The sequence below is a fragment of the Somniosus microcephalus genome, chromosome 16 (genome assembly GCF_052327205.1).
Source record: "Somniosus microcephalus isolate GS21.2 chromosome 16, FLI_Smic_1.0, whole genome shotgun sequence".
Taxonomy (NCBI): Eukaryota; Metazoa; Chordata; class Chondrichthyes; order Squaliformes; family Somniosidae; genus Somniosus; species Somniosus microcephalus.
In genome coordinates this window covers 88088773-88110251 of record NC_141002.1, presented here as the reverse complement: position 1 = coordinate 88110251, position 21479 = coordinate 88088773, and the positions used below count along the sequence as shown (strand labels likewise).

General features: G+C 44.9%; 1 long non-coding RNA gene across 3 annotated transcripts in view; it reads right to left on the bottom strand.

Annotated features, from left to right (window-relative positions):
• Nucleotides 1–21479, bottom strand: part of LOC147106365 (uncharacterized) — a 75489-nt gene that overhangs the window by 22894 nt on the left and 31116 nt on the right. For all 3 annotated transcript variants that reach the window (XR_015081436.1, XR_015081435.1, XR_015081437.1), the window contains 2 exons: nt 12350–12419; nt 9684–9801 (listed from right to left, as the gene is read on the bottom strand). This is a non-coding gene — a long non-coding RNA (uncharacterized LOC147106365). The remainder of the gene's footprint in view (nt 1–9683; nt 9802–12349; nt 12420–21479) is intronic.

The following is a 21479-nucleotide window of genomic DNA, read 5'->3' as shown; positions in this document are numbered from 1 at the left end:
ACCATCATGGCAGGTGGTGAGTGAGTTCCTACCAGCTGTGGCAAGAACTGTCATCAAAGAGACATTGCAAACTTCATTAATTGCTGTTTTCCTCTCAATAACCTGCTGGATGCTAGGGTAGCTGAGGCAGGGTGGGGACGGGAAATGGGTCACCTGAATTCCACAAAGCATGCTACACAAATGTCCTCATGGATTCTTAGTAGCTTTATAAATTGGACCACACATGATTCATTCGGACTACAGTACAAATATATTGAATTCCAACCTCTCCATTACCCATCCCCAGTTGCCCTGATGGCATTAAGATTCAACCACAAAGCATGAGACTGGAGCCAGACTAGCTAATGGTGACTGGTTCCCTTCCTTGAAGTAAACCAGTTGGGTTTTTTCCTGGCACTAATTTTTTTAGATTAAATTGTACAACTTGCCAAGGTGGGATTTAAACTCACCACTGCTGAGTTGCTTGTCCGGTACCATAATCAACAGGCTACCCTTCCCTGTCGCACCTGAAGTGGTAAATCATCAGTTTAGTTTAATTGGTAGACTTATCAGAACTTAACGAATGCGGCAAAATTCCAGGAGTTTAAAAAAAAATTGTTCTATTACTTTTAGGGGGCAATTTTCAACTGCCAGCCGTCCATTTCTTGCCTGACATATGGACGGCTAGCAGTTGAAAACTGGGGCTGGGGAGGGGGAGGGACAATGGCTGCCCCACTGACGCCTAAGGCCCATCTGATGTCATTTTTGGGGAGTCTGTAAATGGGCGAGCAGCCTTGTTTCTGGCAGCAGGCTGCTTAAATATGCCGGTTTCCAGGACCCCAGTTGCAATTTTCCAGTACAAATGGACGGACCATGCACCGCCTGTTTGTACCAGGTGTTGAGTGGCCTAGCCAACAGTCTTTAAGGGGACCGCTGGAAGCTGCTCAAAAAAAACAGCCAAGGGAGTTTCTAACTTTGATTTTTCCTGCATAGATTAAAATGGCTCCCACCTGATTCAGGTGGACACCTGGGACACCAAGCAGAAGGCCCGAGTTAAAATGTTCCTCCAGGCTGCACGAGAATAATATGGGCTGCTGCCACCCTGGGCTCCACCCACCTCGCCCCCGCCATCTCCACCGCCTTCCACGATTAGTGCCCCTTCCCGAACCTACCTCTCTATAGGTCTCTGGGCCGTCCAGTACTGTGCCAGCTTGAAACCGGCGAGCTGTAGCTCCGGGCATGTAGCTCGCCAGCCACACGTTAATAACCCTCAAAATAGACCAGGCCTCAAGACCGTCAGCAGGAACTTTAGGAAAGTTAAAATCTACCCTCTCCCACCCAATGTGCAACTGGTATTCCCTGCCATTAAATAAGGCACTTTGATGACTGCTTCATTGGGGGAGTGATGTGCCTCAATGAATCCGAGACTCAACGTTAACGGAGCAAAGCAAGGCGTTTATTAACTCAGAAAGTAATACACAGTGGAGAAGTGTCTCTCATCCAGAGATCTGCTGTACTGGATGTGAGACACGCTGGGGCCTGCTTAAGTAGGGGCCAGGTATGGGCAGAGCCCAACACACAATACAATACAGGTAAGGAAATGAAACTGAAACTAAACTCCCCTGCTTGTCACAGTCACAGGCACAATCAAACACAGAGAATACAGAGTGCCTGATGAATGGCATATTTCATCACAGGGAGCAAGTTGCTTTAATTCAGAAGTAATAAAACATGCCACAACTCTTTGAAGGAGAAAGAAGGAGGACAGCTGGTTCCTTGGCGATAGGAGTTATGGGATGCAAATGAGGTTGATTTTTTTTAACCAAAGGTATTAAGGGATATGGGATGGGTATATGGAGTTAGATTACAGATCAGCCATGATCTCATTGAAGGGCGGAACAGGCTCGAGGGGCTAAATGGCCCACTCCTGTTCCTATGTTCCTATTGATGACACCTCTGTACAATCCCCATATCCCAACAAAGATCAGATACAATACACATGTGCAAACCAGGGTCCTCACCAAGCAGACAGTTGCAGGATGAAATCGCACTGTGCGATATTCAGAACAAATGTCTTTGTATGATAATCCTTTGTCTTGCATTTTAATAAGTTTTTTAAAATTTGTAAACCTGTTAAAATAGCAACACTTCAGATCCTTTGCATCATTCATGGAGGCCCTTCCTACCACAGAAGGCGGTGGAGGCCAGTTCATTAAATATATTCAAGAAGGAGTTGGATATATTTCTTAAGGCTAACGGGATCAAGGGATATGGGGAGAAAGCAGGGACCGGGTACTGAATTTGGATGATCAGCCATGATCGCATTGAATGGCGGAGCAGGCTCGAGGGGCCGAATGGCCTACTCCTGCTCCTATCTTCTATGTTTCTATGTTTCCAATATGCTCCACAGATGTTTGGCAAAATTATACTGTGCTGCAAGTTCCCCAATATTGCAATGGACAGAGAGACCTCAACATGGGGCTTGGTTGATGATCAGCTGCAAAGACCACGATGTACAGCAGCCAATACTGGCAGACCAGTCACTGCAGGCATGGAGATTGCTGCTTGAGCTTACTATTGTCCAGCTCTTCTAATGAGCTGTGCAATTAGGCTCTGTTGCTTTCTGTTTGTTTTTTGCCTTTCCCAGGAGATTGCGTGGCTGTGTGGTTGGGGAGAGGGGTGGATAGGGGTCAAGGTATGCAGAAGTTACAGCACGCCAATGTAGGGCAGGCTCGATGGACCAGCTGGCCTTTTTCATATGTTCGTATATTTGTTCATTCATATACTTGTAGTCACTGAAATGCTAATTCCTTTACCTGTATAGTTTTTGCACAGAACTGCATATGTGAAGTTCATCTTTAGCTTTGCACATCCGACACTTTCTATTTTGCACAGTAAAACAATATGATGAAAGGAAATGAATCTTATCCTCTGTTTTAGCCCATGTGCTAAATGTATTTTGCAGGTGAATTTTTCCCTTGTGCACCACAAACTTCTGTGCGTTGCTTCCTATGTAGCTCCCTGCTTCTATGTGCTTCTGATGCTGCAGAAGCATTTGTGAAAGATGTTCTTGCTGTGCCTACAGCCTGTGTAACTATGGGGCTCATTGCAAACTGATGTTACAATGTGCTCAATCGCAGAATGCATTGCAGACAAATATTCTGTCAGGGCATTACTTGTGGGAGACAGCAGTGCACATCTGGGTGCTATATTTTCCATCCTAGCCGGCCAGCCTCTCATAGTTATGCCCAAGGAACCACACAACAGCTCAATATGCTCACGTTGTTATGCCAACCTCAATTTCAAATCAGGCTCACTAAGGTCTGCATCATCCTGCAACTTAAAAGCATGTGGGGGGCCTCTGCCCTGTGCCAGTTGTTTTTTTCCAAACCACTGCCTCTTATCACCTTGTGATTCCTCCTCACCATCAAATCTTTTGCAATGTCTGTGCTGCTGCTTGATGCAAATGTGGATGTAGATGACTGATGTTAGCGTAGCTGTGGATCCTCTAGTTCTACTGATGACTGTGAACTCCTCGCTCCGTGAAGACAGAAAATGTTACACTGCAAGAGACGATGGAGTTTAGGAAGAGAATTCCAGCGTGCAAGGCCATGATGGTTGAATGCTCTGCCCCCAATAGTGGAGTGGAATGGAAGAGCAGAGGGTTGGAGGGCTGGAGGAGGTTGCAGAAGTAAGGTGAGGGAAGACCATGGAGGGATTTGTAAATGAAGATAAGAATGTTGGAAGCTGGGGATAAGAAGCCAGTGGGAGGGAGAGGGAATCGATTTTGGTTACCTGGTCCCTTCTTCGCATCGCCGCACCACAGTTTCGGGACCAGGAGCCAAACAGCAAGGGTATCCCATTACGCATTTGTTAAAACACAGCAACAACCTATATTTATATCTTTTTTTCAAATCATGATTTATAAAGTTGCTAATAAAACAAATCCTGCTGCCGGAAAATTCTAAAAGTAAACATTCTAGTGATTCCTGCAGTTAAAAAGCTACCAGTTAGGCTACATTTATAGCATATACCTCTTCTAAAATATGTTTACCGCTAACGTGAGTATGAAGCAGAGCCTTGTTAGTTGCAGCTTGATGGCATCAGAGCACCCTGAAGTCCCACTCTGGGTCCAGTCCAGTCAGGACGCTGCCAAAACAAACTCACTTGGAATCCTACTTTAATTTGAATTCAACCTGAATCAAACACCCTTCATGTAACTGGGATACAAGAAGGAATTCTTTTTTCCCAAGTGACGAGACAAGAGACGAACCCAGTCTGAAAAGAAGTTGGGTATTTATTGAACAAATAAATGTGGTTATTAAGGGTTACTGGAGATTGTATAAATAATATACGAGTCCACCAACTGCAATTAGAATAGATGAAGCATATTTTAAGAGGAATATTCTAAGCAAAACACTTGGGGTTTTTAGTGTTTTCATCGTTTTTATCACTTATATCTTATTTTAATTTTAAAAATCATAAAAATAAAAATGAGCATGTGCTGTGTCCATATACCCCATTGCATGTGTACTTTAATGTTTTACTGCACATTTTACTGCTGTTTGGTAGGGGAGAACGCTGCGGCTTGGAGCAGGCAGGTTCCAGAACCCAAAGTTGGGGCAGGGAGCAAGCAGGGCCTGAAACTGTAAAGGAGTGAAGCAGACAAGCCCAGGACTTGAAGCTGGTGTGAGAGCGACTGCGGCAAGGTTTAATTTCTGAAACCTAAGTGGGGAAGGAGCTGAGTGCGATCCAAGTGCCAAAAGAAAGTACTTACATTTATATAGCATCTTATCATGTTCTCAGGACATCCCAATGAATTATAGAATCATAGAATCATAGAAAGTTACAGCACGGAAGGAGGCCATTTCGGCCCATCGTGTCCGCGCCGGCCAACAAAAAGCTATCCAGCCTAATCCCACTTCCCAGCTCTTGGTCCATAGCCCTGCGGGTTAGAGCATCCCAAGTGCACATCCAAGTACTTTTTAAATGTGGTGAGGGTTCCTGCCTCTACCACCCTTTCAGGCAGTGAGTTCCAGACCCTCACAACCCTCTGGGTGAAGAAATTTCCCCTCAAATCCCCTCTAAACCTCCGACCAATTACTTTAAATCTGTGCACCCTGGTTTTTGACCCCTCTGCTAAGGGAAATAGATCCTTTCTATCCACTTTATCTATGCCCCTCATAATTTTATACACCTCAATAAGGTCTCCCCTCAGCCTCCTCTGTTCCAAGGAAAACAAATCCAGCCTATCCAGTCTTTCCTCATAGCTAAGATTCTCTACTCCCGGCAACATCCTTGTAAATCTCCTCTGCACCCTCTCTAGTGCAATCGCATCTTTCATGTAATGTGGTGACCAGAACTGCACGCAGTACTCTAGCTGAGGCCTAACTAGTGTTTTATACAGTTGAAGCATAACCCCCCTGCTCTTGTATTCTATGCCACAGCTAATAAAGGCAAGCATTCCGTATGCCTTCTTAACTACCTTATCTACCTGGCCTGCTACCTTCAGGGATCTGTGGACCTTCACTCTAAGGTCCCTTTGTTCCTCTACACTACTCAGTGTCCTACCATTTAATGTGTATTCCCTTTCCTTGTTAGCCCTTCCCAAATGCATTACCTCACACTTCTCCGGATTGAATTCCATTTGCCACTGTTCTGCCCACCTGATCAATTTTTTGATATCTTCCTGCAGTCTACAGCTCCTTCTTCAGTATCAACCACACAGCCGATTTTAGTTTCAGCTGCAAACTTCTTAATCATATCCCCTATATTCAAGTCTAGATCATTGATATATACCACAAAAAGCAAGGGACCTAGTACTGAGCCCTGCAGAACCCCATTGGAAACAACCTTCCAGTCACAAAAACACCCATCAACCATTACCCTCTGTTTCCTGTCTCCGAGTGAGTTTTGAATCCAACTTGACACTTTGCCCTGGATCCCATGGGCTTTTAACTTTGTGACCAGTCTGCCATGTGGAACCTTATCAAAAGCCTTGCTAAAGTCCATATACACTACATCAAACGCACTACCCTCATCTACCCTCCTTGTTACCTCCTCAAAAAATTCAATCAAGTTTGTCAGACACGACCTTCCCTTAACAAATCCGTGCTGACTATCCTTGATTAATCCGTGTCTTTCTAAATGAAGATTTATCCTGTCCTTCAGAATTCTTTCCAATAATTTTCCCACCACCGAGGTTAAGCTGACTGGCCTGTAATTACTCGGTCTATCCTTTCCTCCCTTTTTAAACAAGCGTACCACATTAGCAGTCCTTCAGTCCTCCGGCACCACACCTGAAGCCAGAGAGGATTGAAAAATTATGGTCAGGGCCTCTTCTATTTCCTCTTTTGCTTTGCTTAACAGCCTGGGATACATTTCATCCGGGCCTGGGGATTTATCCACTTTTAAAGCTGCTAAACCCCTTAATACTTCCTCTCTCACTATGTTTATTTCATCTAATATTTAACACTCCTCCCCCCCCCACGATAGCTATGTCTGCTTCACCCCTCTCCTTTGTGAAAACAGACGCAAAGTATTCATTAAGAAACCTACCGACGTCTCCCGCCTCCACACACAGATTGCCCTCATGATCTCTAATAGGCCCTACCCTTTCTTTAGTTATCCTCTTACTCTTAATATATTTATAAATCATCTTTGGGTTTTCCTTGATTTTACTTGCCAAGAATTTTTCATGCTCTCTCTTTGCTTTCCTAATATCCTTTTTAATTGCACCCCTGCACTTTCTGTACTCCTCTAAAGATTCTGGAGTATTTAGCCCTCGGTATCTGTCATACGCCTCCCTTTTTTACTTTATCCTACCCTGTATGTCCCTAGACATCCAAGGGGCTCTAGATTTGTTCATACCACCTTTTTTCTTTAAGGGCACATATTTGGTTTGAACCCTCCGGATCTCCTCCTTGAATGCCTCCCACTGCTCTGACACTGATTTACCTTCAAGTAGCTGTTTCCAGTCCACTATGGCTAACTCCCCTCTGAACTAAGCAAAATTTGCTTTTCCCCAATTTAGAATTTTTATTCCTGGTCTATCCTTGTCCTTTTCCATAACTACCTTAAATCTAACAGAATTACGGTCACTAGCACCAAAATGCTCCCCCACTGATAGGCGTTCTATCTGCCCAGCTTCATTCCCTAAAACTAAGTCTAGAACCGCCCCCTCCCTTGTTGGGCTTGCTACATACTGGCTAAAAAAGTTCTCCTGGATGCATTTTAGGAATTCCGCATCCTCTAGACCCTTCACACTAATTTTATCCCAGTTAATATTGAAATCCCTACTATTACTGCCCTATAGTTTTTGCACTTCTCAGAAATTTGTCTACATATTTGTTCTTCTATCTCCCTCTCACTGTTTGGGGGTCTGTAGTACACTCCCAGCAGTGTGATCGTCCCTATTTTTGTTTTTCAGTTTGACCCATATGGCCTCGTTTGATGATCCCTCCAACATATCATCCCTCCTCACAGCTGTAATAGTTTCTTTAATCAATACCGCGACCACCCCCCCTCCCTTTTTACCTCCCTCTCTATCCCGTCTGAAAATCCTGTAACCAGGAATGTTGAGCTGAGATACCTGCCCTTCTTTCAGCCACGTCTCTGTAATAGCTATAATATCATAGTCCCAAGTATCTACCTGTACCCTCAGCTCATCTGCTTTATTCGCTATACTCCTTGCATTGAAGTATATACCGTTTAGTACAGTAATCCCTCCCCAACCGCAGGGGATACGTCCCTGAAAACCCCCGTGGTTAGCAAATACAGTATAAATGTTCAAATAACACAATAAAAAAGAATATAAAAGCAATAAAAATCATGTTATTTACCTTAATCCTAAATTAAAAACCGCGTATATGCAAAATTCACTGCTGCGGTTGGCAAAAGTTGTCGCAGAGAGGAAACCGTGTATACTTGAAATCCGTGTATGGCAAAACCGCGGTTGGGGCGGGATTCCTGTACAGGCAAACCTCCCTGTTGACTTTTGATGGTAAGATCCCACAAACATCAAATGAGGGGAATGCCCAGTTAATCTGTTTGTGGTGGTGTTGGTTGAGAGTGGAAAACTGGGCAGCACAAAGGAAGAACTCTCTGCTCCTCTTTTCATAGGGATCTTTTACATCCACCAAAACAGGCTGGTGACATCTCTGACAATGCAGCAACCCCTCAGCGTAAGTTGACGTATGAGGAGAGATTGGGTCGATTGGGCTCATACTCGCTGGAGTTTAGAAGAATGAGGGGGGATCTCATTGAAACTTATAAAATTCTAACAGGACTAGACAGACTAGATGCAGGAAGGGTGTTCCTGATGGAGGGGGAGTCCAGAACCAGGGGGTCACAGTCTAAGGATAAGGGGTAAGCCATTTAGGACTGAGATGAGGAGGAATTTCTTCACCCAGGGAGTGGTGAACCTGTGGAATTCTCTACCACAGAAGACAGTTGAGGCCAATTCATTAAATGTATTCAAGAAGGAGTTAGATATATTTCTTTAGGCTAAAGGGATCAAGGGATAGGGGGAGAAGGCAGGGACATTGTACTGAATTTGGATGATCAGCCATGATCTCATTGAATGGCGGAGTAGGCTCGAGGGGCCGAATGGCCTACTCCTGCTCCTATCTTCTATGTTTCTATGTTTCTATCTACTCAAGTCCTGGAGTGGGGCTTGAAGCTGGAGGTGAGGTCAACATAAATATTGCTTCAAAAGGTGTGCCTATCTTTCTATATTATTTAAACTTTTGTGTCTGCAGCATAGTAATACTATAATATTATACAGTAATATTGTACAAAGCACTCCGTTGCAGCTTCAGGCCCTGCTTGCTTCCTGCCACAACCTTGGATTCTGCAAGCTGCCTGCTCCAGGCTGCAGCTTTCTCCCCTACCCCTGTCCATTCCCATACTCATGTCCTCAGTTTCTCTCTCACCCTTAGCATATTCCAACAGTTCCCTGACATGCCATTACAGCCACTGTGGCCATAACATTAACAGGAATATATTCCAGCCTGCAATGCAGGGCATGACTCCAGATCCCCTGCTACCTCTCAGGTTGACTTCTCACCAGGTTCTCCACCAGACCCAAATGCTTCTGCTCCCCCCCCCCAGCCCATACCCCAAGCTCTGCTTCCTAGCTTGAGCCCCCCTCACTCCCACCTCCCCCGCACTCTCCCCTCCCACAATGTATCAGCCGTGGCTCAGTGGGTAGCTCTCTCGCCTCTCAGTCAGATGGTTGTGGGTTCAAGTCTCGCTCTAGAGACTCAAGCACAAAAATCTCGGCTGACACTCCAGTGCAGTACCGAGGGAGTGCTGAATTGTCGGAGGTGCCGTCTTTTGGATGAAACGTTAAACCGAGGCCCCGTCTGCTCCCTAAGGTGGATGTAAAAGAACCCATGACACTATTTTGAAGAAGAGCAGTGTCCTGGCCAATATTTATCCCTCAATCAATATCACTAAAACAGATTGTCTGGTCATTATCGCATTGCTGTTTGTGGGAGTTTGCTGTACGCAAATTGGCTGCTGCGTTTCTTACATTACAACAGTGACTACACTTCAAAAAGTACTTCATTGGCTGTAAATTGCTTTGGGACATCCTGAGGTTGTGAAAGGCGCTATATAAATGCAAGCCTTTCTTTCTTTCCCCAACCACACCCTTCACTCCCTAGCCAGATCCCAACAACCAGTTTCTCTCACACACTTACATGTTGCAGCAACTCCCACGGGGCCTCTCCTTGCCCAGGAGCAGTGGCTCCTCGCCTGGCCCAGATGCCCACCTCTGACCAATTCCGTGTTGGCTGCTATTTTTGCTGTGTTCGATACCTTTAAAAAAGAGAAAAGATACAAATTCAGTAAATCAGGGAGGGACCAAGTCTGAAAGGTATACAGAGTTGGTGAAAGACAGAAAAAAAGAGACAGAGGGAAGGTCGGACAGTCTAAAAGAGAAGGATAAAAAGAGTGAGGAAATAGAGTCGGGGGGTACAAAGACAGCGACAAGGAAATATAAAAAACAAAAAAACTGCAGATGTTGGAAAACGTGAAATCCAAAACAGAAAAGGCTGGAAACGCTCAGCAGGTCAGACAGCAGCTGTGGTGAGAACAGATGGGTTAACGTTTCAGGAGTAGGCCTTTGTCAGAACATGAAAAAGTATGCAAGAGCCACACAGAGAGAAAAGAGTAGAAGATAAAAAGAAAGAACAGAGAGGGAGAGAGAGAAATTGAGAGAGTGGGAGAGCAGAGAGACAGTTACAGGGAGAGAGCGAGACAGATATTTCTGTTCCTGTGCCTGAGCATAGCGCATCACCTGGGCACAGTGTCTGGGGGGAAATTGGGCAGCAGTGCATCCCTGTCTGATTTTAAGTCCATTAATTTGTCTCTGAGAAACTCCATGGGAGATCAACTAGTACATGTAATACTTTCAGTACTGCGAATGTTTGCAGTGCTTTGATTGTGTGACTTGTCAGAATAGGCATTTGGTAATTGTCGAGAAAAAAAATCCAAGTATTCAGAAAAAAAACCTTTTTTTTAAATTTTCATACTTATGTATCTGTATGAATAAAACCACAAATATGAAACAGTTTGCAAGTTATGACAAGGTGTGTTTGGGCTTGTGTTTTAAACCTACGTGCCCAAAGCTACATCTTGTCTTTAGGCTTAAAAAAAACGAGAGCTCAAGTCAAAAGTATTTGCGTGTTAGAGTTAATTTATTTCTCCTCTATTAATGTTTTAATAAGGTCAATCATAGCATTAAAAGGTATGAGTTCCAACAACACCCTAGCTGATCAAACTGCTGTAAGATATGTGAAATGTTCTACACCCCAGTTAAATTCCTCCACGCAAGTTACTTTGAATCTGAATCCCAACGAAGGAGAAACGTTTTAACAGTTCTAAACATGCTTCACAACTTTCAATAAACCAGCTGAAACCTTTAAGGTCAAACTGTTTCTTGCATATTATTCAGATTAACTGAAATGTTTGCAGGAACCTTCAGTTAGTTGCCTGCCTCAGTGACTACAGCATCTTTATACAAAGTGTCAAATTTCAACCATACGCAGATAGAGATAAGAAAGTTTATCTTGATACGCAACAAAAATGTGTCGTATACAAAGATTATGGGATACAAGCATCATGAGTTGACAAATTGTTTATTCCCTCTCTTTAACTTCTTGTCTGTGGATCAGATAGCAGTGTGATTGACACACTTATCACTGCTTTGACTATGGTGATACATATAAAAGAGTTTTAATGGCTGTTGCCTGAAGGTAGCTTTCATTCACGTTCTCGGCTCCTCATGCCCTGCAGCAGACATGTCGATACTTATATTCTTGTTGCTGTTTCATTCTGCTGGCTATACGTGAACACTTTTATATTACTGAAACTGTGTCGATGATAGGCACACGGCACTCCTGCTGTTGACAGAACCCTCTAATATAAGGCAGACCTCTAGACACCTGATAGCGTCAGACACTTAGGGGGGATTTTAACTGGGAATGGGTTTTGGGAAGGTGGCTGGGGGGTGGGGGGGAGGGTTGATGAGCGTCAAACTCACCTGACATCATCAGTTTGAAGCCTGGGGCTATTTTAATTCCCGGGCCTCGTTTACATCCAGCCGGCCAGCTGCCCGTCCGAATCAGGGCAGTTCAAAATTGTGGGCCCTGGAGGTGGCCTGCTTGCACCAAGGTGATCCACATTGTCAGGGCGGGGGGGGGGGGTGATGTTTGGGGTTGCTTCACAGGTGGGAAGTGGGGAACCCAACAATTAATTCACCGCCCCATTCCCACTCGGAACTCACCGTCCTCGGCCTCTTGCATTGTTCCACGGAAGCTCAACGTAAACTCGAGGAACAGCACCTCATCTTCCGATTAGGCACTTTACAGCCTTCCGGACTCAATATCGAGTTCAACAAGTTCAGATCATAACCTCGGCCCCCATTACATTCTTACTTATATTTTATATCCACACCTTTGTTTTGGCCTTTCCCCCCCTGCCTTTCTTTTTCTCTCTCTCCCACATGGCAACTGTCTCCCATTCTGTCAGCGCATTTCACACCTAATCTAGAGCCGTCTTTTGTCTCCACTAGTCCTATCACCATCTCGTCTCGCTTTGAATACCTCTTAATGTCTCTTCTCTTTTGTTCTCTCCCAGCTTGGCCTCTTAATCTATTTCATTTCCTGTGCCTCTTTAGTCTTGACAAAGGGTTTTGACCCGAAATGTTGACTATAATTTCTCTCCACGGATGTTGCCTGGCCTGCTGCGTTTATCCAGCATTTTCTGTTGTTATTTCGGATTTCCAGCGTCTGCAGTATTTTGCTATCGTACTAGTAGTGGCTCCTGCTCCTTCTGGTTTCACTAAGGAAAGTTTTTGACTTACCTTAGAGGGCCTCCTCTTTTTCCCACCAGGACTTACGAAGCGGGGCACCAGCTTGGATCACTAAAGGAATCTGGAAGAGTAGACATGTCAATGGAGGTTCTTCCCATCCAGCTCAAACAACAACAACAACTTACATTTATATAGTGGCCTAGAAATTCAGTGCCCTTAGCGCCGATTTTGCGGCGCTAGAGGGCCTAGCGCTGCAATTGGCGCCGGCGCCTAAATTGCCTGGGGCCCTTCCGCCGCGGTAGACCGGTAGTGCTGCGCCGGCACCGATGACGTCATCGGTGTGCGCAGCGTCCCGGTTGCCATGGTAACCCGCCCGAACTGGGAAATTGACTTGCGGCCGCCTCGCCCGTGGCAGCCGCAAGCAACGTTCTGGCAGAGGTGCCTTGCACAAGTTTGCGCCGGCGCATTAAAGGCCCCGCGGCGGCCGGCCGCTTTCCCGCCGCCCGCCTGGCCGCAGCTCCCTCCCCGGACTTCCCCCCCCGCCCCCCCGGAACAGAAGCAAGCCCGGCACTTGTCCGAGGTGCCGGGCTCATTTTTAATAAGATTATCGCGGGCCGCGGCCGGGTGCAGGCAGGTCCTCCTTAAGGGAAGGAGGAGGCCTGCACTTCCCGAACCTGCCGCACCGCAGCGGGCGCCGCAGCGCCGGAATAGCGCCGAAATTCAGCGCATAGCGCCAGTTTTCAGGCGCTAACAGCTTTCAGCAGCGCCGGCAGCCGTTTGGGCGCAGAAGTAGTGAATTTTTGGCCCGACCAGCGCGACTTAGCTCCGACACTAACTTCCGGCACTAAAGCCGTTGCTGCGCCAAAACCCAATTTCTAGGCCAGTGTCTTTAACATAGTAAAACATTCCCAGGCTCTTCACAGGGGCGTTATCAAACAAAAATTTGACAACAAACCACATAGGGAGATATTAGGACAGGTGACGAGGTAGGTTTTAAGAGCGTCTTAAAGGAGGAAAGAGAGGTAGAGAGGCGGAGAGTTTTAGAAAATTCCAGGGCTTAAGGCCCAGGCAGCTGAAGGCACGGCCGCTAGTGGTGGAGCAATTAAAATCGGGGATGCGCAAGAGGCCAGCATTGGAGGAGTGCAGAGACCTCGGTAGGTTGGAGGGCTGCAGGAGGTTACAGAGATAGGGAGGGGTGAGGCCATGGGAGGGATCTGAAAATAAGGATGAGAATTTTAAAATCAAGGCATTGCGGGGTAACCCGGCAAGCCAATACCCTAATGGGTCATGTGATCCTAACCAAACAAGCAATGCAGAGTTTACTAGTACTCTCGTGGGAAGCTGCATGTGTTTTAACCAGTTAAACTCCTTAAAAGTGCACACTTTTGGGTCCCTAAGTTTTGGCTTTGTCAACTTGTGTCTCACTTGTCTGGATTTAGGTACGTGGAGTACATCCCTATGGGAAAACAGTGTGCATACTACCTGGCAAACAGAAATTCTATATGTTGTGTGGATTTGTCAGTAGCTTAGTTTGAAGACTTCTAAATATGGTGATAGGTTTCCTCACATGTCAGACACCCAGTTGACCAAAGAAAAATAAGTGATAATACTTAGCCAAAAAAGGATAGCTGTGTTTGCTGCCAGTGTGTGACAGCAGTCATCCATTACTAGTATAAACGCACAGTTAGTGGTAACTACAAACAAATAGCAAAAAGCATAAAACTACTTCTTAAACCATACACGTTTCAATGTTACAATGATCAACAGAATGCTTCTGTGCTGCAGCAGTGCAGAAAAACATTGAATCTAACAAAATCTTTTTAGCACCATTTTACTTTTCTTCGGAGTTATCTTCAGGCTGGTGTAATGCAGTCGTACTTCCTCCAGCCATTCTGTTTTGTGAGTGATTAGACATGAGCAATTCATCATTTGGAGCAACAAAAGAATGGAAACGGGAGTTCAAACATTCTATTCATTGGGTAAGCATTTCACACCTGAAAATGAATAGTGATAGACATAGCAGCTGCTTAACTTGATACCTATATGCACAGGTGTGATTTTCATTTTGTACTGTCAATCATTACTGGGGGTGGGGGGACGGGAAGGGGCTGTTTGCAGGGGCCAACTAGCAGGCCATTCCAGCTGGGAAACACATGGGCCTTTTGGTAGAAAGACAAAAGGTAGTACATAAAGGAAGCTGCAGAGTAGAATGAAAATATTTCTCTCAGCAAACATTAGAAGTCACAGTTGAAGAAAGTCTGAAATATTCAAGGTTAGCCTTGATGATATGCAGATGCCTGTTATATGTAAAGGCAAAGAACTATGTTAGAGTGAATAAAATGATGTGGATTAATTATGACTAATCTATAAAAATTCTTTGAACCAAAGGATTTTGTTCAAACTAGTATGAAAGGTTAGAGTGCTATGCTAACAGACAAATTGTTGAAATGTTTCTTTTACTAAATCCAAAACGTATTGTAGATAATTGACTGATCATTCAATAAACTTCATTGAGTGGATAACAGTCAGTGTATTTTGTGGCAATTATTACTGATACAATATAAGCAGCCAGCGATGCCTGTTCCCAACTCACTCAGCCAGCTGTAAGTGGCTTTGCTTCTGAAGGGCAATCAGGGATGGGCAATAAATGTTAACCTTGCCAGCGATGCCCACATCCAAGATTCCCGCTAAGCCGCGCAGTGGTCTGGAGGTCCCGTGCAGGCCACTCGCCGGCTTTCCAAATGGAAGAAACCGCGCTCGCGCGAACATTTCAATGGGCCGCGCAGCCAGTTAAAGGAACCGCGCACCAAAAAATAATTAGAGGGAGCATTGCCCACTTCCCGTGAATGAATAAAAAAACTTGCCAGTATTTGCTAATAATGGTCGCCAAGAGGAGCCAACAACAACAACTTGCATTTATATAGTGCCTTTAACATAGTAAAACATTCCAAGCTGCTTCATAGGAGCATTATAAAACAAAATTTCACACCAAATTACATAAAGAGTTATTAGGATAGACGAGCAAAAGCTTGGTCAAAGAGGAAGGTTTTAAGAAGCGTCTTAAAGGAGGAGAGAGGTGGCATGGCAGAGGGGTTTAGGGAGGGAATTCCAGAGCATAGAGCCTAGGCAGCTGAAGGCACGACCATCAATGGTGGAGCAAAGGAAATCGGGGATGCACAAGAGGCCAGATTGGAGGAGTGCAAAGATCTCGGAGGGTTGCAGAGATGGAGGAGGTTACAGAGATGGTGGGGGGGGGCGGTGGCGCAAGGCCATGGATGGATTTGAAAACAAGGATGGGCATTTTAAAATCAGCTCTAAACTTTGCTTTTTCACCTCTCCCTCTATACTAGTGCTGTCCCAGAGAGTAGAAATAGTGCACAGAGTGAACACACTGTTAATATTTTATCTTTCGACATTCCCAGCAAATGTAAGATTTAACGAGACTTCAGATAAGTAACTTTGGTAAATGTAAGTGAAGCTGTATGCATTTTTTCCATGTGCGGAATCCTTTCAGTAATCATCATCAGCTCGCTTCTGCACTAGTCTGGTTTATGTAATGTTTTTGTCTGGCCAACCTACTGCATATAACAGAGCACTTACTGTAGCTATTCCTTTTAAAGAGCAAAGTTGACAGCTCAGCTGCTTTGGCAAATATCTGTGACTTTTAATAGTCACAAATTCAAAGTTTAATCAGCAAGGAATTGTTGGCAGGCAGCAGTTCATGTTGCCTTTACATTACGCTGCCGATGCCAGCAACAGCCCTGACATCAGGGGTGGCGGTGCTGTGAGGTAAATGAGGGGGTGCCATTGCCTTCAGCAGCGCAGAAGCAACAGCAACAACAACAATTTGTATTTATATAGCACCTTGAACATCGGAAAGTGTCCCAAGGTGCTTCATAGGAGTGTCAGTAAACAATATTTGACAATACTTCAGGAAGTAGTTTGTCTCCACTTCAAGATGGCATGGTAAGTCTATACCATTGTAATGCATTTGAAACAGCTTCTGTCTCTGTCGTTTCCTTTGTTAATTTCAAGTCCATTTCATAAATTCAAAGTCTAAGATCGAAAGATAAAAAGAAAGAAAGTCTTGCATTTATGTAGCGCCTGCCTTTCACAACCTCAGGACATCCCAAAGCACTTTACAGCCAATGAAGTACTTTTGAAGTGTAGTCACTGTTCTAATTTAGAATACGCGGCAGCCAATTTGCGCACAGCAAGGTCCCACAAACAGCAATGAGATAACGACTTGTTTTTCTTCGAACTAGTGCCATGGGATCTTTTACGTCCACCTGAGCGAACAGACAGGGCCACGGTTTAACATTTCATCTGAAAGACAGCACCTCTGACAGTGCAGCACTCCCTCAGCACTGCACTGGAGTGTCGGCCTAGATTTTATGCTTATTACAACAGTGACGAGACTTCAAAAGTACTTAATTGGCTGTAAAGCGATTTGGGACGTCCTGAGGGCCTGAAAGGTGCCACATAAATGCAAGTGTTTCTTTCTTTTATCCTGCACTTCTGGCAACGGACCGAGGAGACCCAGGTTTCGGGAACCAGTGGTGCAAGCAAGCACCTCACTGGCACCAATATAAAAGCAGCTGTTATTGTGGAGTTGCCACCTAGCGCCCAACTAACCCTAAATAAAAGCAGGCTGCTCAGCCAAGCCTCATTTCATCCAGCTCATCCAATTACCATGATGACCTATTTTCTAGTATTATAGCAGTAGTTAATCAAGAACCAAAGGTGAGAATTCCAAAATACACAAAACCGCCTCCCGAGGCACCTCAGAGTAAGCAGATGCCTGCTCTGGTGGCAGACAATTATTCAAGAAAGTAATTATCCAGAGGCCCTGCCAGGTAGATCCCTTTGTTTGCTCTTCGTTTTGCAAATGCTTTCAAAAAAAAGTATTGATGCTGCCTAAAGTCCAGATGTATTTCAAAAGAATTACTGTCAATTGCAAAACAAATTAACATTACTTTGTTGCAGTCGCAGACCAACACGCAAATTTGTCAGCGATTCAGTATTTGTCCGGTACAGTATAAGACGTCCCATGTATTTCATCAAGATTACAGGGCAGGAGGCAATGAAATGTGGAATCTTGTAGAATTTTAAAAAAATTGAAAATACTAGGCTGCATTACAAACCACAAGTAATGTGTATAATTTACAGATTTAAAACATCAACAGAGTTTTGAATATTTTCTGTTAGAACAGAAAGACGAGACACCAAATCAATGATACTTGTGGGGTGAAATCTCACTGTGTGATATTAGTAACAGATGTGTTAATGTCATCAGATGAAGTTCCTGTCTTGCTATTTAAACAAAAGTATTAACTTCATGCCAGATAAACAGGTTAATGCAGTTGTTAAAATGGCGGATAACGGATTTTTGTGGGTGAAAGAAAGAAAAATCTTGCCTTTTAGGGGCTCAGGATGTCCCAAAGTGCTTCTCAGCTAATAAATTCTTTTTGAAATGTAGTCGTAGTTGTTATGTAGCCAATTTACAGACTGCAAGGTCCCACAAACAGCACAGAGATAACAGGTCAGATCATTTGTTTCAGTGATGCTGGTTGAGGGATGAAGGCTCTTCGAATAGTGCAGTGCAATCTGTTAGAAACATAGAAGATAGGAGCAGGAGTAGGCCATTCGGCCCCTCGAGCCTGCGTCATCATTCAATGAGATCATGGCTGATCATCCAAATTCAGCATCCTGTCCCTGCTTTCTCCCCATATCCCTTGATCCCTTTAGCCTTAAGAAATATATCTAACTCCTTCTTGAATATATTTAACTAGCTGGGGGTGCTCGGCGTTGCCAGGGCAATTTTGGGCCGCGTGGTCTCCCTACCCCTGTCTGTCCCCTCTCTCTGTCCCTCCCTCTCCCCCTCTCCTCTCCCTCCCTCCCCTCCCTCCCCCTCTCTCTGTCCCTTCCTCCCCTCTCGCTGCCTAGCGCCTGAGGCCCGGTGCCGTTGTGATACTGGCCGTGCGGGGCCTAGCGCTTCAGGCCCGGCCGGGCTCTCGGGCCGAGATGGACCCCAGCTGAGCTCCCCCGCGGGTGGCGCGGTTGATGGCTGGCCGCTGCTGCTCCCCTGCCCGCTGCGTGTAAACTGACCTGCCGCTCCCGGGGCCGCAATGTGCAGGTTTGTTTGGCTGGTGCTGTGGCTGTGGGGATGAAAAAAATGGCGGGGAAGTTTCGGGAGACTGGAGGATTAGGTCCCGCCCATGACGCAGCGATTGGTCAACCATCAGGTCACTGAACTGTAGGATTGGTGAACCAGCACGTCACTCAACGCTAATGAGAGGTAGGATTGGTCAACCGCTAATGAGCGGATAGATGAATTGGCCTCAACTGCCTTTTGTGGTGGAGAATTCCACAGGTTCACCACTCTCTGGGTGAAGAAATTCCTCCTCATCTCTGTCCTAAATGGCTTACCCCTTATCTTTAGACTGTGACCCCTGGTTCTGGACTCCCCTGCCATCGGGAACACCCTTCCTGCATCTAGTCTGTCTAGTCCTGTTAGAATTTTATAAGTTTCAATGAGGTCCCCTCTCATTCTTCTAAACTCCAGCGAATATAAGCCCAATCGACCCAATCTCTCCTCATACGTCATTCCTGCCATCCCAGGTATCAGTCTGGTGAATCTTTGCTGCACTCCCTCCATGGCAAGAACATCCTTCCTCAGATAAGGCGACCAAAACTGCACACAATACTCAAGGTGTGGTCTCACCAAGGCCCTGTACAACTGCAGCAAGACATCCTTGCTCCTGTACTCGAATCCTCTCGCTATGAAGGCCAACATACCATTTGCCTTCTTAACCGCCTGCTGCATCTGTATGCTTACCTTCAGCGACTGGTGCACAAGGACACCCAGGTCTCGTTGCACTTCCCCTTCTCCCAATCTATTGCCGTTCAGATAATAATCTGCCTTCCTGTTTTTGCCACCAAAGTGGATAACCTCGCATTTATCCACATTATACTGCATCTGCCATGCATCTGCCCAATCACCCAACCTGTCCAAATTATACTGGAGTTTCTCGGCATTCTCCTCACAGCACACACGCCCACCCAGCTTTGTGTCGTCTGCAAACTTGGAGATATTACATCTAGTTCCCTCATCTAGATCATTAATATATATTGTGAATAGCTGGGATCCTAGCACCGATCCCTGCGGTACCCCACTAGTCACTGCCTGCCACTTGGAAAAAGACCCATTTATTCCAACTCTTTGCTTCCTGTCTGCCAACCAGTTCTCTATCCAAGTCAGTACCTTACCCCCAATCCCATGTGTTTTAACTTTACACGCTAATCTCTTATGTGGGACCTTATCGAAAGCCTTCTGAAGCTCCAAATACACCACATCCACTGGTTCTCCCTGATCTATTCTATCAGTTACATCCTCAAAAAATTCCAGTAATTTTACACCACCTGAGAGCGCAGATGGGACCTCGGTTTAACTTCTCGTCCGAAAGACTGCACCTCTGTACTGTACAAAAGTGTTACCCTAGATTATGTGCTCATATAGTTGGAGTGGGACTTGAACCCACTATCTTCTGACTCAGAGCCAAGAGTGTTATCACTGAGCCAAGGCAACTAATATTGCAGTGTGATTTCAAACCATTGATATACATATTAGTGTTATCAACTTTTCTCAGTGTATCGATACTAAGAAAAACCACAAATGCTGGAAATGTGAAATAACAACAAAAGATGCTGGTAATGGTTGATCAGCATCTGACAGGGAAACTAACATTTTGGATGTTCTAAAAACTACATATTCTATCCATCACCAAGACCACTTTCTGCTTCTCCACAGCATTACCCAACACTGTTCTATGTCACACCCTAATCCATGCTATTTTTACCTCCAAATTCAATTTCTTCAATGTTGTCCTAACCACCCTCCTGAGCTGCACCCTACATAAATTTCAACTCATTTAAAACCGCACCCCAGGCACCCATCTCACACTTTTCACCCCAATCCTCATTCACTGCCACTGTTGTTCCATCGGCCAATCGATTGCATTCAAAATCTTTATTTACCCGCTGCATGGCCTCATCCCAGCCTACCTCTGCAAATTCTTCCTGTCCTACATCCTAACCCATACCCTTTAGTTCTCCAACTCTGGTCTCTTGTGCATTTGCTCCTCCCCTCATTTCACCATTTGTGGCAGAGCCATAAGCCATCTAGAACCTACTTTCTGGGACTCCTTCCCTTAAACCCTCCACCGACTATTTCTCTCTTCAACCATACGTCTTGTCATCTCTCCTACCTCTTCCAGTGCTCGCTGTTATTTATCCTCTGTGAAGTCCACTGGATCATTTATTATATTAAAGTCACTAAATAAATGAAAGTTGTTGTTATTATGTCATCCTTCATTAGAAGTTATTTTAAAAAGTTCTGGTCAGTGTAAGTCCAGATAGTAGTATGGGTTTATAGTTTTCACGAACAAGGATTAAAAGTATTTGATTTGAATCTTATGCATTTGGAATTATAACAAGTGATTCTGTAAACTCTTCTGTCAGCCATAAATAGCATTGACCCTAACCCCAACTCAAACCCTTCCCCCCTTCCAGGCTTAACTAACCCCCATAACCCAAGATTAAACAAGCTGCCACAGTCACCACCTGCCCCCCACACACAAGCCGATTTGCTCACCAGCACAAGCACAGTCATGACAAGAAGCCTGAATGTGTTGATGCATTCCTCCCACAGGCACTGTGCAGTTAGGATGTGCAATGACTTTCAGAAATATGTATGGGAATGCACAGTTTCATAAAATATATATGCCAGTGTATACCTAAATGTACTACGGCCTCATAAAATATTTATGTGAAGGTACACTTAATTGCACAATGGCTTTATAATAGATATGTGAATGTACACCTATATGTATTATAGAAACATAGAAAAATAGGAGCAGGAGTAGGCCATTCAGCCCTTCGAGCCTGCTCCGCCATTCAATACGATCATGGCTGTTCCTCTATCTCAATACAGTACCATATTCTCGCTCTCTCCCCATACCCCTTGATGCCTTCTGTGTCTAGTTTCATATTTATAAAATATATATGCAAATGTACTTTCCTCAGATTTCCAAAAAAATCTTCTCTGTCAACAGTAACTTCTGAAACAAAACACTAATATCTGTTGGACTCTTAACAGTTTTACTGTGAGTCTCAGGTGGTA